Here is a 17,021-nt window from a genome sequence, read left to right on the forward strand (position 1 = left end):
ACATCAGATCAATTTTTAATATGTCAGAATATTTCATACTACATATACAGTGCCTTGCGAAAGTATTCGGCCCCCTTGAACTTTTCAACCTTTTGCCACATTTCAGGCTTCAAACATAAAGATATAATTTTTTTATTTTATGTGAAGAATCACCAACAAGTGGGACACAATTGTGAAGTGGAACGAAATCTATTGGATTTTTGAAACTTTTTTAACTAATAAAAAAATGAAAAGTGGGGCGTGCAAAATTATTCGGCCCCTTTACTTTCAGTGCAGCAAACTCACTCCAGAAGTTCAGCGAGGATCTCTGAATGATCCAATGTTGTCCTAAATGACTGATGGTGATAAATAGAATCCACCTGTGTGTAATCAAGTCTCTGTATAAATGCACCTGCTCTGTGATAGTCTCAAGGTTCTGTTGAAAGCGCAGAGAGCATCATGAAGACCAAGGAACACACCAGGCAGGTCCGTAATACTGTTGTGGAGAAGTTTAAAGCCGGATTTGGATACAAAAAGATTTCCCAAGCTTCAAACATCCCAAGGAGCACTGTGCAAGCGATCATCTTGAAATGGAAGGAGTATCAGACCACTGCAAATCTACCAAGACCTGGCCGTCCCTCTAAACTTTCAGCTCAGACAAGGAGAAGACTGATCAGAGATGCAGCCAAGAGGCCCATGATCACTCTGGATGAACTGCAGAGAACTACAGCTGAGGTGGGAGAGTCTGTCCATAGGACAACAATCAGTCTTACACTGCACAAATCTGGCCTTTATGGAAGAGTGGCAAGAAGAAAGCCATTTCTCAAAGATATCCATAAAAAGTCTCGTCTAAAGTTTGCCACAAGCCACCTGGGAGACACCCCAAACATGTGGAAGAAGGTGCTCTGGTCAGATGAAACCAAAATCGAACTTTTTGGCCACAATGCAAAACGATATGTTTGGCGTAAAAGCAACACAGCTCATCACCCTCAACACACCATCCCCACTGTCAAACATGGTGGTGGCAGCATCATGGTTTGGGCCTGCTTTTCTTCAGCAGGGACAGGGAAGATGGTTAAAATTGAGGGGAAGATGGATGCAGCCAAATACAGGACCATTCTGGATGAAAAGCTGTTGGAGTCTGCAAAAGACCTGAAACTGGGACGGAGATTTATCTTCCAACAAGACAATGATCCCAAACATACAGCAAAATCTACAAAGGAATGGTTCACAAATAAACGTATCCAGGTGTTTGAATGGCCAAGTCAAAGTCCAGACCTGAATCCAATCGAGAATCTGTGGAAAGAGCTGAAAACTGCTGTTCACAAACGCTCTCCATCCAACCTCACTGAGCTCGAGCTGTTTTGGAAGGAAGAATGGGCAAGAATTTCAGTCTCTCGATGTGCAAAACTGATAGAGACATACCCCAAGCGACTTGCAGCTGTAATCGCAGCAAAAGGTGGCTCTACAAAGTATTAATGCAAGGGGGCCGAATAATTTTGCACGCCCCACTTTTCATTTTTTTATTAGTTAAAAAAGTTTCAAAAATCCAATAGATTTCGTTCCACTTCACAATTGTGTCCCACTTGTTGGTGATTCTTCACATAAAATAAAAAATTTATATCTTTATGTTTGAAGCCTGAAATGTGGCAAAAGGTTGAAAAGTTCAAGGGGGCCGAATACTTTCGCAAGGCACTGTAGCTACCTAAAATATTAAAATAAACTTCATATTACTCTCCAGGCTTAGCGCATACTGCCCTTTATAGAGTATATATACCTCTTTTTTCTCTACAAAATAACAAGATATATGTCTGCTTTGCCGAATGAAATGAATGCCTTAGGATGTGTCTGGAAAAAATAGCCATAATATAAGATGAATGAATAATTGTCCCTTTATTTAAATAAAAAAGAAGTATAAAGAAAAGCAGTAGCTCTATTCATTTCTTGCAGTTTATTTCTTTATAATGGAAGTGATACTGTAAGTAGATTCCTTCATTATTTTAAAACTCAAATCTTCATTTTCTTGTCTTCTGACCATCAATATTTTGCTCAATTTTACTTATCCTAGGTAAAGGTTACTTAACTTTTTGCATGACTTTGTGCATTAGAAATGCAATTCTGCTTTGGGCAAAATGACCAGGTAGTCCCAACTGTGGAAAAAATGTACAACTTTGTACTATTGTCTAGGTTTCAGAAGTTCAAATATTAACCAAAGACTTAAAGAAATGTTTTCCTGTTTAGAAGGCATTCATGTGGGTAGAGAATTCCACTAACTAGCCAGTGAATAAAACAAACTGTTTTTCTGTTTTAATATCTTTGTAATGCCTCTTTGTTCCATTGGTGTGGAGTTGTTCAGTTTTCAGTCTGATTACAGTATACAGTATGTGGAGTTTTCATATGCTAATAGTGGTTGTGTGGGTTTTCTCTGAGTGCACTGGTTTCCATCAGCCTTCTTAATACGTGCAACCAGTGTGTGATTGATTGTTCCAAATTGTACCCATCTCTGTAGCCCTGACATTACCCCAGCTGTGTGCTCTCAGTCCAGACCTCTATTTCCCAAATACAGCTTGCTACAACAGTAACCAGGAAGAGTGGCTTTATGATAATGGATAGATGGCAGTGTGAGTTGTCAATGTTTACTTAGTACAGTATATACTTACTCTAAAATAAATCTTTCTAGTGTTTTAAAATGGTTCAGCGATGGAAACATGGTTCCTTCCAAAGATAGAGTAGACTGTCATGTAAGTCACAAAAAGGAATGATGTTTCAATATGAGTTTATCTCCAGCCACATTCTTCTCAATGTATCTGTTTGAACACTATTGTTGTTATGTTCTCTATACTGTATGGTTAAACTCCAGATTCTAAATTCCTTCTCAGGCACACCTCCAAATATCTTAGCTGATCAGCCCACGTGGGCATCAAACCCACTACCCTGAAAGACCACACACGGGTATTTGGACGTCTAGGATAGCTATATCACAGCAGCACACTCTTACACAACGTGGCCTGTTGAAGTCCCTCCTTAATTAACTGGTGAAGCCATTTCTCACTTTTCTAACCTGATCTACCCTGTAGTGGGGCTGCTGATGCATAGTGGCTGCCATATACTGCATGACCAGGGCTGAGTCTGCACATCATAAGTGGATGAACAGGGGCCCCTCCAATACAGTATGTAAAGCACTGTGTAGATCCATTACATTACATACAATAAAAATAAACAAGAAATAAACTAAAATTAAAGGCAAGAAAGCTCAGAAATGGGGTGTAGCCATTTGGCCCATAAGAGGATCTCATCCAACCCGTTCTTGAAGGAATCTGCTGCAATAAAAAAACTTATATTGTTAGAATGTAGAATTTCTTGTTATGAGAAGGCACAGTGCTCTGAGAGTTTATTCATTCCTTAGGCTGTTCTACTTTGAGAGGTGCATTTGTCCACACAAATTATAATCATTGACAGCTGAACATAAAGCTTCTTTTTTCTTTTTTAACCTTTCTCTTTCACCCTCTCAAAGACGCAACAAACAAGGTATGGACGTTTCCACCATTGTGTGACCAGATCTTAACCGTGCTATGTTTTTTTTCCCAGAACACTTATCAAGTTGAACCCAATTTATAGGTCAACATCAGTAGAAAAAGAAGTTAATAGTCTGCTAGCATAAGATTGTTCTTTTCAAAGGTTTTCAAACCTGGATGACCTAGATGTAACTATATAGTGTATCTGGAAATACCAGATGCAGAATTATTTCATGTGGAAACTGTGGGATTAAGAGTCTCTGCTCATTTGTTTTTTTACTTTGTTCCATGAAATACACCTACAAAAATACTTTCTTCAGAGTCTGTGTCTGTTTTAAACAGCTTTTCAATTCTGTTTAACTTTTTTATAAAATGTAAGGTGAATATTAATTCCTTCTGTGAATTACCAGGATGACACTGGTCTTAATTGTGCAATTGCTTTTTTGTGAATGCCAGTACTTTACTTAAATGACTTTCGCAAATTATCATGGGTGTTACATCAGATGAGAAGCTTTTTTGTTCATGAGTTCACAGTTTTTGAAAGGAATAAATGATTTCAGAGTGCAGGCACTCCTGAGTGTCATAGAGTCTCAAGCTAAAAAATTAGAAAATGTGAAGAAGGAAATATTTGATATTGAATACCAGTAATGAAACATTATTTATTTTCTGAAAAGTATATAATTAAGTGAGATGGTGTGAGAAAGGAATTCAAATTGATAAGATCAGACTTGATGTCATTTGTATCTATGTTAATCTAATTTTCAATCTAAGTTTTAAATCTTAAAGTTCAGCTATAACACCACCAGGGTTTAGACACATTTCCATTTAGTGAAATGATAAGAATCAGACTGGCTGAAGTGTTCTGATGCAGTAAGTATTGTAAAATGATGCCTTCTGTGACAGTTGCCCAGGCTGAATAAATTACTTGGCTATTTCATGTTTCCTCAGTCATCATGTACTACAAAATGGAGACAACAAAGAAATACTGTCCTGTGAGTTCATGACAGAAGTTTAATGTAGATATTCTTTATTTTTTTTAAAATGGTTATAAGATAAAAGCTTAATGTCATGTTTTTTTAAACAAATCATTGCTCAATGATTTCTAAGTTGCTACCTTATGCAACATACTGTAATGTACAACTGTTTCTTTCTCACTGCAAATTTTCTTCCTTCAGGGAGTTGCTTCTTTGAAGAAAGTGTGGTTCTGTGATCGTTATCACAGCAGGGATCTGTCCTAATCTGATTTTAATATCAAATGTGTTACTACAGGAATGAAATGATTAAATCTTTCACCATTAAAAGAATTGCTTAACATAACCAGCTTGAACATGCTTGTATTCTAACATCACTACAGGGTTCTTGTTGTTTCATGAATGGCTTCCATTTTCAGCACCTATGGCCAACATGTTGTAGTACTTCCTTGATTTTGGATTTCCTCAAACCGTTAAAAACAATTAGCCAAACAAAGTAAACTTATATTAGTTCACTAAAGTTAGTTAAGCGCTAAACTTATCTTTGGTTCTGAGGGAAAAGTGACGTCAGTTTCTGGGGGAAGACCTTGGGCAAGTCATGAAAAAGATTGAAATGGGCAGCTGTCAGCAGTGTGTCAATGAGATATCATTGACATTTAAGTTTATAAATTTAACTTCACCACTGATGCAAAAAAATACCACAGATTTTGTTTATCTGAACCACGTTCGTCTGCTGAAGTTTTCAGAATGTTTCCCTTGGAATCGGCTTCACTTAGAAATACTAACTGGGCAACTCTGGTGTGTGCTTGAGACTGTTAGATAATAGCGCTGCCCACATCCCCACCTGAGTAACTGAGTATTTGCTTCTGTACGCACTGGACAGGCTTCCAGATATTCTTATAATAGCTTTTGCTCTTAAACTGTAGTAAAAACGTCTTTAAAAAATGATTTTTTTTTCTTTATCAATCATGTTGCAGGTTTTTTTTTCAGTTCAACTTTGATGTATTTTGCATTCCTACAAGAAACTCCTTTGACTTAAAATGCTTGGTGGACAACACACAATTAAAAGGGCTTGAATCCTTCTTCTGCAGTCTGTTCCTCAATCTGCTCTCCCTTACTTGTCCCTTCCTGGCTTCTAGAGTGAGACAAGCTGCTTTTGCTATATCCACCGACTCCACACACAATCGTAGGCTAGGATACTATGAAAACAGGAACAGCATTAAAATTAATCTGTTACATATACAGGTATGCAAAAGGTCCAAATAGCAGCTAAGAACCCACTTTGTGGGTTTGTATCAGTCTCTGAGTCCCTACTTAGATAGGTACTGTATGCTAGAATACACATTTACACGCAGATTATTGTTCAGTGTTTAATAATTCATTTATTTTTCACATCATCTGCATTGTGATGTGCAATATGGTGCCATATGTTGAACTGCAAGCTATTTTGAGGTAGTTTCATGTATGTTTTGGTCTGGTTTCTAATAATAATAATAATAATAATAATTGCTTACACTTATATAAGTCCACTTGAGTGGACACTCCACTCAAAGCGCTTTACAGGTAATGGGGACTCCCCTCCACCACCACCAATGTGCAGCATCCACCTGGATGATGTGACGGCAGCCATAGTGCACCAGAACACTCACCACACATCAGCTAACAGTGGGGAGGAGAGCAGAGTAATGAAGCCAATTCATAGAGGGGGATTATAAGGCCATGACTGGTAAGGGTCAATTGGAAATTGCCCCCTACTCTTTTTGAGAAGCGCCCTGGGATTTTTAATGACCACAGAGAGTCAGGACCTCGGTTTTACGTCTCATCCAAAGGACGGCACCTGTTTACAGTATAGTGTCCCCATCACTATACTGGGGCATTAGGACCCACATGGACCGCAGGGTGAGCGCCCCCTGCTGGCCCCACTAACACCTCTTCCAGCAGCAACCTTAATTTTTCCCAGGAGGTCTCCCATCCAGGTACTGACCAGGCTCACACCTGCTTAGCTTCAGTGGGTTGCCAGTTGTGATTTGCAGGGTGATATGGCTGCTGGCCTAATGATGTGCTCAATGAATAGTTTTGTATTGGAAAGTTTTTCGAGGGTCTGCCACTGCTGTCAAAGTTGGGCCAAGCTTTCACTGATGAAAGCCTGTAAAAACAATTTAAATTAAATTTGCATAGTTCTACCTGATGTACAACTCTTTTCTAAAGCGTCTTGATTTGTACACTCTTAATACCTGATTCTTTTCTGTCTTTTTTTCAAGCTACTGTATGTGTACAGAGTCATCTTTAATATACTGGGTGACACTCAATTATAAATACCATCAATATATGTCAAGATCGCACAAATTCATTTCGTGACTTGTAGTCTAATTATGCGTTCCTTTGTTATCGCAGCTGGGTTTTTTAAATTACTCCAAAGCTGGCTAACCTTGGCCCTGTCGCAGAGTAAATAAAATCCCCCAGTAAGTGTTATTTCTTCAATTGATGCACAAATAAGCTCTCAAGCACCTCATATTTGGGATTAATATGATCTCACATAATCTTATTGACTCAGTGTCTGGCAGAACATAATTCCGTGTTCCTCGGGAGGCTTTGTCCACCTGACAAATGATTAGAAATTCGTCTGTTTGCAGCTGATGTCCCCCCTCCCTCTCCTGCGGTCTCTTTTTAACTAGTCATGTTATGTCAGATACCTAAAGGGCATCAGGCCCATGCTTTTGAACCAACTCTCATGGGAAAAATTAGAATTCTATGTGCAATTCTTTGTCTTTAGGTAACTTTTTTTCTTACCTCTTTTATCCTTGGAAAGGCCAATGCTTAGTTTGCTATTGGATTTTTTCATACGGGATTTGATAGCTCGTATGCTAATTATGGATCTGCTTTGAATTAAGAATGCTGCTTCCCTTATCTCGTTAAGCATCTCCTGTTAGGTCTTGGGTTTTAAAACTGTGGTAATTTATTTTCAATATGTCTCTGTTGCTGCTGTTCTGGAGGTATAAACGGACACCATATGCAAATGCAAGGGAACAGCATGCTGTGACTTTGCAAAGTAGAGAGCTCAATTAAACTGAAGTGGAAAATGAAAGAAAGCAGAATTAAATTGAATGTATATATGTATGAAAAAGAAAGACTCTTACTTGCAAAAACTTCTGACCATTTCATCCACAGAAGTAGTTTTGGAATATATGGTAATAAGTACTGTGAGTCTATTGTCCTTCCATTTTATGAGGAAATAAAACACCTTTTCTAGAAATAGAAAGGAGACACAAACATTTTCATCCCAAGAGGCTATTACAAAAGCTGAGAAAAAAGAGGCTTTACTCAAAATCAATGTACTTAATATTTCCTTGTTCATGTGTGGTGTGTGTGTGTAGGAGGGGGAAGGGAAATGTTCACATTGACTACTGTACCCAAGGGCATTTCCATAACTCAACAGCTATACCTCAGGCTATTAAATATTGGAAATGTGTGGGTTGAGAGCATATTTCAGTTAACATTACCTTGTATGTTGAAGATATTAATGAATGTAAGATTGAATGATTGAATAGCAATTTATTCATTGGCCTTCATCACAAATAAGGATCCCAAGGCCTGTTACAACAGTTCCACAATGGAAAAGAAAACAACAACTGTTGCCTGCCGAAGCCCAGCGGTCCTCACAGGGGGTCATGGAAAACCTTTGCTGCAGACCAGTAACTGAGATCTTGATTCTTCTTAATTTAATGCACAAACTAAACTCTGCCAGCCATCAGAGCTTTGACCCTTGACAGGTTCAGAAACATAGCAGTGACAGCTTAGCAGCTTTTAGAAGCATACTTCAATTATGTATCAGTGAAGTGCATCACAGTATATACAGTATATGGACGATACTCATTATGTACAATTGAATGAATTTCCTTAGTGCTGCTTTAGCTCTTTCAGTATTTTTTATTGATTCTTCTGTACATCTGTATTATGGATGTTGCTTTGACTTGGACCTGACCGGAAACTGTCCTTCCAGTATGGAAGCTTTCTTTAAAGAAGGCAAAACATTTTTACTTTCATCACCTTTAAAAGGAGCTAGCAAAAGAGCTTGTTGTGAAAAAATAAGAAAATACAAATGGCCTGTAGGGGTAGGTCCACCCGGCGTGTTTTACAGGCCAATGTGTTTGCAGTGTTCATAAGATAAGAAGCACAGGTTCTGGGTTTCCTGCTGAGACTATGATTAATCTGTCTGCCTTTATTTTGTGTCTACTCTACATAAACTTTCCGAGACATAAGGAAATGAAAGAGGAAGACAAGTTAAAGCTGAACATCTGGTCCTGAAGTCAGCCCAGAGCACCTTCACAAAGACGATCATTAAGAAATGCATAAACCTCAATGCTGCAGCTCTCAGAATAATTAAGACCGATGGTGTAAATGATCAGAAGGAAGCTCTTTAATCCGCGCCAACAACAGCTGAGAAAGAGAGAGTAATACTGCAATCCACAGGCTGGATTACACCTGTCAGCTGCTCTGTAAAAAAATAGGGTTCGATATTAAAATTAAGTTGCACTTTAAAAGAAACTTCATAAGCTGCCAAGCTTTCCTTTCTCTTTGCTATTAAATTCTGTTCTGAGCTATAGTAAATAATGCTGTAAATGACACTCTTATAATGTTAGATTTTCAAAATCAAAACGGAACAGTAAAGTACTTTGCAAATGGCTGACAATCATTCTCAGATCATATCATTTCATAAAAATAAAGAAACTCAGCAGGTACCAGGCACAATAAACCAAATATACAGCAGCAATGTCAGCATTATTGGTTAGAATTTGCAAGTTGCACCAGACATTATTTTTAGAGATGTATACCAAAAGTGACTCAAATTGCTCTTATCATGCAGTTCGACTTGATTAATGTGTCTTGAATGACATTAATAAGTGACTTGCACAGTTCTTTGTCAGTTTATTATATATTGTTAAATTCAGCAATGAGATTACTGCCTTATTTTCTACAGCTGGGAGTGTTTTGTTCCTCATATGTTGTGATATTGAGTGCCAAACCTTTAAGGTCCTTAAAATAAATTATAATAAACTGAATTATTCTCGTTGTGAAGCCGGCATTTTTCCTAAGTGACAACAAGGAAGGTTTTCTCAGTTGTGCCTTTTATACTTTTTTTTGAGAAAAATAGCAAATGCCTCTATTGATAACAATCATTTCTACAGGAACAATAAATGGGGACACTTAGTATTCTCTGCTAGTTCTGAAAAGAGCAGCCCATTATTCACATCAATAAAAATACAAACCAGCAGATGGAAAGCCCTAAAATGGATCCTGCTTCTGAAATGTAACCTTGCAAGCAACAACAGAATATATGGAAAGAAACACTAAACTGTCTTCACTAAATATTTACTTCTCTTTAGAAAATATTTTCTAATGGTGAATCAATCAACCAACAAACCCAACAAACTCATTTTATTACAAGACCATCCAAGAGCTCTCACGTGTGGATGCGTTTGTGTCTCAGTGTCTCATCTTTTTCAGCAATTCAAAGCTTGCTTTTAAATCGTCAAAACAATTGTGGAGATTGTTTAAAGAAAACAAAAACATTTAACTTCGGGAGTCCTGTCTCCAGTCTACTGATATTCACAGATTTCAAAATTAAATAGTTGTTCACCCTTGCACAATAAAAAATAGGCTGTTCCTGTAGCAGTTGATAGGAGGATAAATATTACAATCAACGGTTTTAGTAGTGCTTGTGAATGTTGCATCTCTCTTGTGATTCTTATACTTTAAAGGTGCTGTATTAAGCTGTGCTTATGGGCCCAATGTTTTTTGATGCAGTCCCTGAATGTATGTGAGACTTAAACTAAGAATTTCTCTATTATGTCCTTCTTAAAGCTAAGGGATTTTATTATTTTTTTAATCCAGCACTGGAGCACTGAATACCATTTCAACAAGAATGTCCCTATCCCTAAATATTCACACATGATTTACATTTCAGTAATGCCTGGCACCTAGGAAATAATGAGGTAAAGCATTCGTGTTTCCTGCCGACACAAAATATATTCTTGTAATGACTGCTTTAGCTTCTCCATCTTTTCTGTAGCAGATTACCTCTGGAAATATATTTCCAGTCCTTATATCTGATTGCGCCCTTGTTCTGTATTCACTTGGCTTGCTTCCAGAAAGCACTCAATGTTAAACATGGCATTTTAACTTCAACTGTGAGACTACTAAATCCTGTATTAGGAGCTCTTTAAATGCTGTACTGCATGATAGGATCTTGAGTATACGAATGAATACACTTTCTGTTATTATTTTCCATGACACCCATTTCACTTCTACCACAAAACCTAGAAAAAATTAACGATTAAGACTAGTTTCATTTGGAAGGTTACAGTGTAAGTGGCCAAGAGTTTGGGTCACAACTGAAACTTGAGTGCAACACCATAACAGTAGTTCCAGATGACAATTGCTTCCCTGAACTTCTCTGTCCCAAATGCAGTCAGGCGGGTGTTCATAACACTTTGGTTGTATGATACTGGCGTGCTTTGGGACGCAACAGATGTGACTGTGCAGCTAAGCTCTCAACTGCTCCTGCTCCCGTTCGTACTCAGTGATGCTTCCCAAGTTAATTTCAATCTTTGGGCATAGATTGTTCTATTCCCAGGTCTAACTTGCCTAGAAATGTATTTTATGAGGTAGGGTGGAGACTGGCATACTTTTATAACGGAGTAGTTGGATCTGGGAATGCCAACACTGGTTTAGACCACTAGAGGGCGACTTAGGGACACTCCAGAGAGAAAGAATGGAGTGCACATTATCAGGAAGTAGGCTGAGGAATCAAATCCAGCTAATGGTCATCAGATTCCTTCGTAAAATAAGGTTATCCTCTCTTGGAATAGGGAACACACTGGTAAAATCTCAGAGCGAGATATGCTTGTGAAATGACGAATTGTTGGGAGACGGATTCTGTGTTGTTAAAGGGTTTTAGTCCCAGGAAGGTTGTTGTTGTTTACACAATAGTGGGTGTCTGATACTACTACTGCTACTGATACTACAAGAGCTAAGATTACAACTAAAGGGGATACAGAAAGGCTGTTAGATCATGGACTGTACTAGGGCTAGGCAGGTTTATTCCACAGGGGTTGGTTTGGTCCCAGTTCTACATTTTCCCATAGTAAAAGGGGATTCATGGACATAGGTCCTCCAATGCCACAGTGTTAAAGCACCTTTGGTTGCAAATTATTTATCTGAAAGTACAGTGTGTACAGCTAGCCTACATTTTGTAGGTGCAAAGGCTGACACATGATCAGATGCTTTATCTTATCTTCAGTTGAGTTAGCCTCCTTGCTCACTCTTTCTCTTTCTTCTCTGTTCCAATTTTTACTTTTGTACTGAATTCTGTTTTTTTGGGGGTATTATTTGGTTCTATAAATAAAAAAATCTCAAAGAGAAACCACAGTTTAGGACAGGCTGTGCAATGAGGTAGTATTGCGTTGACTAGTGAGACATTAAACTGGAAGTAGGGGGGTGGAGATTCTTGAATTGGCAGTGCTGGAACAAGATATTTGCTCCTGCTGCTCCAGTACAATAGCCTGCTGAATAAATGGGCACTTCCTGGGCTGTCATTGTAAATGATAATGTGTTCTCAGTTGGCTTGTCTGGTTAATAAAGGATCATTATATTGCTTGGATTTTGCTTCATTCTGGATTTATTGTTTAATTGTAAGAGAGCGGGACCAACCTGCACAATGTCAGCAGGGACAACTCCATGTATCACTAATAAAATACATGCACAAAACCACAAGGGTTGTAGCACTCAGGATAAAAAGGGACAATTTTTTACAAGAAAAAAACTGACATCACTTTCAATGACAAGGCCAGCAGAATCTAGGAAAACTGCAAATGCACACATTCAGTGAGCAGCAGAGATAAGACAGGGGCCGATTAAAGAAGAAACTATGTAATACAGTAGGTATTTAACACAATCTTTAATCAAAATGTACAGATATTCTTAACAGAATTAAAAAGCATAAAAATCTGAAGTAATGTTTATGGGGGCCAAGTAACTCAGTTAAGCATAGAATGGTATCCTGTTAATTATACAATTTAAAATGCAAACCCTTTGATCATTTTAAGTGATGATGGCTAACACTGATAGTTTCAGCTAGATTTAAGAAAATCTACCTTGAATTTATAAAAGAAAAAAACTGAGTTTTTCTCGCTTCCCCATCTGTCCTCATATCAAAAGTAGCAGCTTCTCTGGCAAAGATAATATTATCCATCCCTTCAAACAGTCAATCATAAAATCTGTAGACCACTAAAAGAAACTAGGCTTATCATTACACTGAATAACAATGACATGACTAAAGTGATTAGTACCTTACAGAAGCTCTTTGATTTTTAATCACTCACCTGCAGAATTTCATCTTTGTTTCAGGATTCTGATTTCATACAGTACCTAGATATAAATCAGGAGATTTATATAGTCTGCAGTCTCAGGCTGTGTTTGCCATAATATTTAATGTATCTATGCTGTCAGAGGTCTGACAATAGCAGAAGTATAAACATAAAGCATGTCTTTACTTAATTTCTATCATTACTAATCATATTCTTACTTAATCATTTTATTTTTTAGTCTGTTGGAGATGGCATGGAGATCTGCTTTACATGATGTATAGAAGATCAGAGCAGCAACTATGTACTTTTCTGATTAAAATCCTGTCTTAAACCATGATGATTATATCTCTAACCAACAAGAAAAAAAATCCAAGCTTTAAAATGGCGTAGTCTGCATGGAAATTGCAGCATTAGCATAGCAATAGTATGATCTCAGGTCAGTGGAAAGAAAAAACTCATAGGTGGACTTTGTATTACAGTAGCTTTTTTTGTTTACAACTCCAGGAAATCAGTTTGGTATCTTGCTTTCAAAAAGCATGCTGAATATCCATAAGCTCTTCAAACATTCTCACAAATAGACAATGAGCACTTTTAGAATAAGAGGCAAAATATTTCTCCAGTTAAAGGTGGACCAACCACATTTCTGCTTAATGTTTGCAATATAAATTTTTAAAAGACTGCATACTGTATTGCAGCTCAAAAACCATTCCACTTTTAATTAAAAATGGCAATACATGAAAGAGTATTTTTTCCTGATTATTTTATCTTGATTTCATATTACATACTGTACAGTATTAAATATGACATATTCCACATTAAAATCCAAGAAAAACATGTTTAAACGGTGGTATACATGAATAAACAGCACGTACCGTATAGTAATACATTTCATGTTTTCACATGTTTCAAATATTTTGTAGTGTTTTCACACTATATTCAAACAGATACAGTATGTTTGGTAGAGAAATGCATCCATGCATTTTTGTATTTGGTTTGGGTTGAAATATTCAATAATTTTGAAGCTTATCCCATAAAATAATTTGAAATCCATAAAAATTTGAAACCAATGATTTTGCATGGTATGCATATTACCAATGCAAGATCACATCCTGAATGGCATAAAGTCTAAATGCTAAATGCTGCAGGTAGTTTGTAGTTCAATTTATTTTTGATTGGCAAAGTAATAACATAGCTAGTGGCTTCTGATATAAGGATTTCTGGTGGCAACCAGTCATTGTGTGATGCAACCTGAAAAAATCACCAGACACCCAAAAGGCAATTAAACAAAATTTCTTTAAAAAATGATCCTAGGTCTAAATCATAATCTATTATAGGGAAACCCTGCTAACCTGCTTACTAAAGTAATGGTTCATAACTTGGTCAGCGCTTTAAAAAAACAATTCTATAAGAGGAGATTGCACCGGGGATAGAAATGCTAGTTGTTGGAAGTGGTTTCTGAAAAAAAGTCTTGAGGCTCAGTGCATTTTTACTTCCAAAAAAGTATTGTAAATTTGAAAAGCTTTTTCATACATACTTCTCAACATTTGCTAGCCATACTGAAGTAATTACTACATTAAGGAAAATATATTGCATAGATGAATATCTTTTTGGGGCATTAATGTAGTAGATCCCATTTATACATGCGACTTTTAGGAAAGGTAGGAAAGGGCCATGACGTGATAGATGACTGTACAGTCTTGGCCATTGTCTGCAAAATGCAAGGCAGGTGCCAGAAACAGTTGAAATTAAATATTCCGTGTGGTGACCTTTAGCATCATTCCAGCATTGTCAACCTGCTAATCAAATGTCAGAGTTGATGCTGGGGAATATGTCTCCTCGTCTAGAACAATCTAGATTCCGCATCTGTGCAATATGAACAGATAAGGCATGATTTCGGTTCAAGTTCAATATTTTAGTGCCATAACAACCAGTTGCATGGAATCTGGTTTGTTGATCTCATACAATTAAAGACATGCAATATAAACATAAAGCCTATTGTAACGCTTACGGCCAACAGGCACTGTGTAAGAGCCGGCGTACCAGAGCAGGTGACGTCACCGCCCTTCCCTGTGATAGCAGGACTACAGCTACTGGGCTGTAGAGAGATCTCTCTTTAGCTCACGGGGCTAGGTCACTGCAGAGAGACGCGGAAGTCCCGGGTTCGAGCCTCAGTCGGGATGGGGCCTACCAGATGCGGCAAGGGCGCCCGCCTGAGCCCCCGTTGCGTTACACTATAATAGACAGCATGCACCCAACACGTTCACAAACCATTATTAACACAGACTGGCAATAAAATGAATAACAGTGGGGCCTGATAGACTAATAAGGAGCCGTGAAAAAATGTCAAAATGAAAGGGCAGAATTTCTGCACTCCACAGCCTCCTGGTAGGTGCTTTTATGAAACCTAGAAGTCCTTGTCTTGACAGACCTAAGCCGCTTACCAGAGAGAAGGGAAGTAAACAGAGGTTGGGAGGGTGGGAAGGGTTGGGGAAGATTGGTCAGTATCTCTGGAGACAGTTCATTCTGTATACAGTCAGCTTTTCCAGGCACTGGTTAAGAACTGCTGCATGATAGAGATTTTCACATTTCAAAATGAAGTTGAGACCTATGACGTCCTTAAAAGTTCTCACATAGTAAAAGATTTCAGTTTTGTAACTCCACACCTGTCAATGTGTCATTACAGCAAAAATACAGGTCTATTTTACCTTCCACATAAACCTCAACCCCATCTGGAAATTCCCTCCCCCTCATATATGGCATGCTTTGCAACTTATTGGACAGAAGTCTCTCTCTGATACTTCTCTTTCCATATTGTCTATATTGAAATAGGAATTATCTGTTAATCTTTTGTGGTCCATCTGACATGTCCATCTGTTGTACAGTTCATTATCTAAATAAACAGCCTGCTTGGTATCATTTCTCCTTCATGAGGATGTCTCTATACTGTCTGTACTGAAACATGGACACCTGTAGCATTTTGGAGCTGGGTTTCACGACCTTTATCACAATATGCTCTGATTGACCTTATATGTCTTCCACTAGGCCTGTCGATGTTTCGAGTGGTTTGGAATCATTACTTCATCCAGAAAGTCTGGGATACATTTTGAGATACATTCTGGGTGGTGGCAACATAGAGCTGCACACAGCTAGATCCAACACTGCTGCTTCTGTTAATCATTTTATTGCTAATAGGTCACTAAATTGGTTGTCTCTGCATGCTTTGTTGTTTTCAAGTGACAAGGACATTTGTCTGATGATTTGCTGTGGATATAGTGATGAAATTAAACAGTGGAGAGGGATGGGAAGCGGGCATAAATTGTACATACTCATCATGCTCTCAGTCATTTCTCTGGTTAAACATATAGGAAACCTGCTGTGTAATGCAAAATAGCAATAACTATGTTAGTTTATATTATCGTGGAGTATCTGACATAGAATATCCCTAACAAATGCTGATTAATATAGAATATGAACCACACTTTCAGATATTCTTAAACGTGACATATGCATAGCCAATTAAATCAGTCTTTCCTGAGCTCCAGAACAAAAGCTTATCAGTCCTTTGATTGTGTCCCCAAAGAACTCAATTCTCTTAATGTTTAGGATGAGAAGGAACTCTTCATCTTTGTGCAGTTGTACTGTTTGCTTCCTAAGACAACAAACTGATCTATTAATTGGATTAGAGACTTTACTATGAACCTGTTTTATGAAGTAACAACTTTTTCTTCAAAGATAAAGTTTTTCTTTTTCATCTAAAATCACAGATTGTGCATTATGAATTCTTCAAAATATTAGGACTGAAAAGGCATCACGTCTCTACAATTGAAGACTGACCAAATGCAAGGCTGGTCTTTTTCATCTGAAAGATTAAAAAGGATTTGAGAACCCAAAGGATCTTATTTCTTATTATATTTTAATTCCGAGGCTTATCAGAGCTTTGCTTATATTCTCAGCTGAAACGCTTGTAGGCATTAAAATGTAAAGCTTTCTCAGCATTCACACTTCTTATGCAGGTGAAGTTCAGTGTTATTTCTAACCCATCCAATTCCCCATCATCTATGCCTAAAATTAAATTGTATGTGTTGTTTCTGTTTTACCATTTTTTGGAGAATCCAATTTGATTAAGCTATTCATTAATAAAGATAATCCTTCTCTAATGAGTGCAGGAAATTGGGCTAATTGGCTGCAGC

The 17,021-nt window shown here is 37.7% G+C and overlaps 1 protein-coding gene and 1 long non-coding RNA gene across 2 annotated transcripts in view; one reads left to right on the forward strand and one right to left on the reverse strand.

Annotated features, from left to right (window-relative positions):
- Positions 1-17,021, reverse strand: part of sclt1 (sodium channel and clathrin linker 1) — a 132,001-nt gene that overhangs the window by 93,531 nt on the left and 21,449 nt on the right. The gene's annotated exons all lie outside the window — the stretch shown is intronic.
- LOC107077096 (uncharacterized) overlaps positions 1-17,021 on the forward strand; it is a 49,394-nt gene that overhangs the window by 11,939 nt on the left and 20,434 nt on the right. The window lies entirely within an intron of this gene.

This window comes from Lepisosteus oculatus, chromosome 1, assembly GCF_040954835.1.
Source record: "Lepisosteus oculatus isolate fLepOcu1 chromosome 1, fLepOcu1.hap2, whole genome shotgun sequence".
In the NCBI taxonomy this organism is placed as follows: Eukaryota; Metazoa; Chordata; class Actinopteri; order Semionotiformes; family Lepisosteidae; genus Lepisosteus; species Lepisosteus oculatus.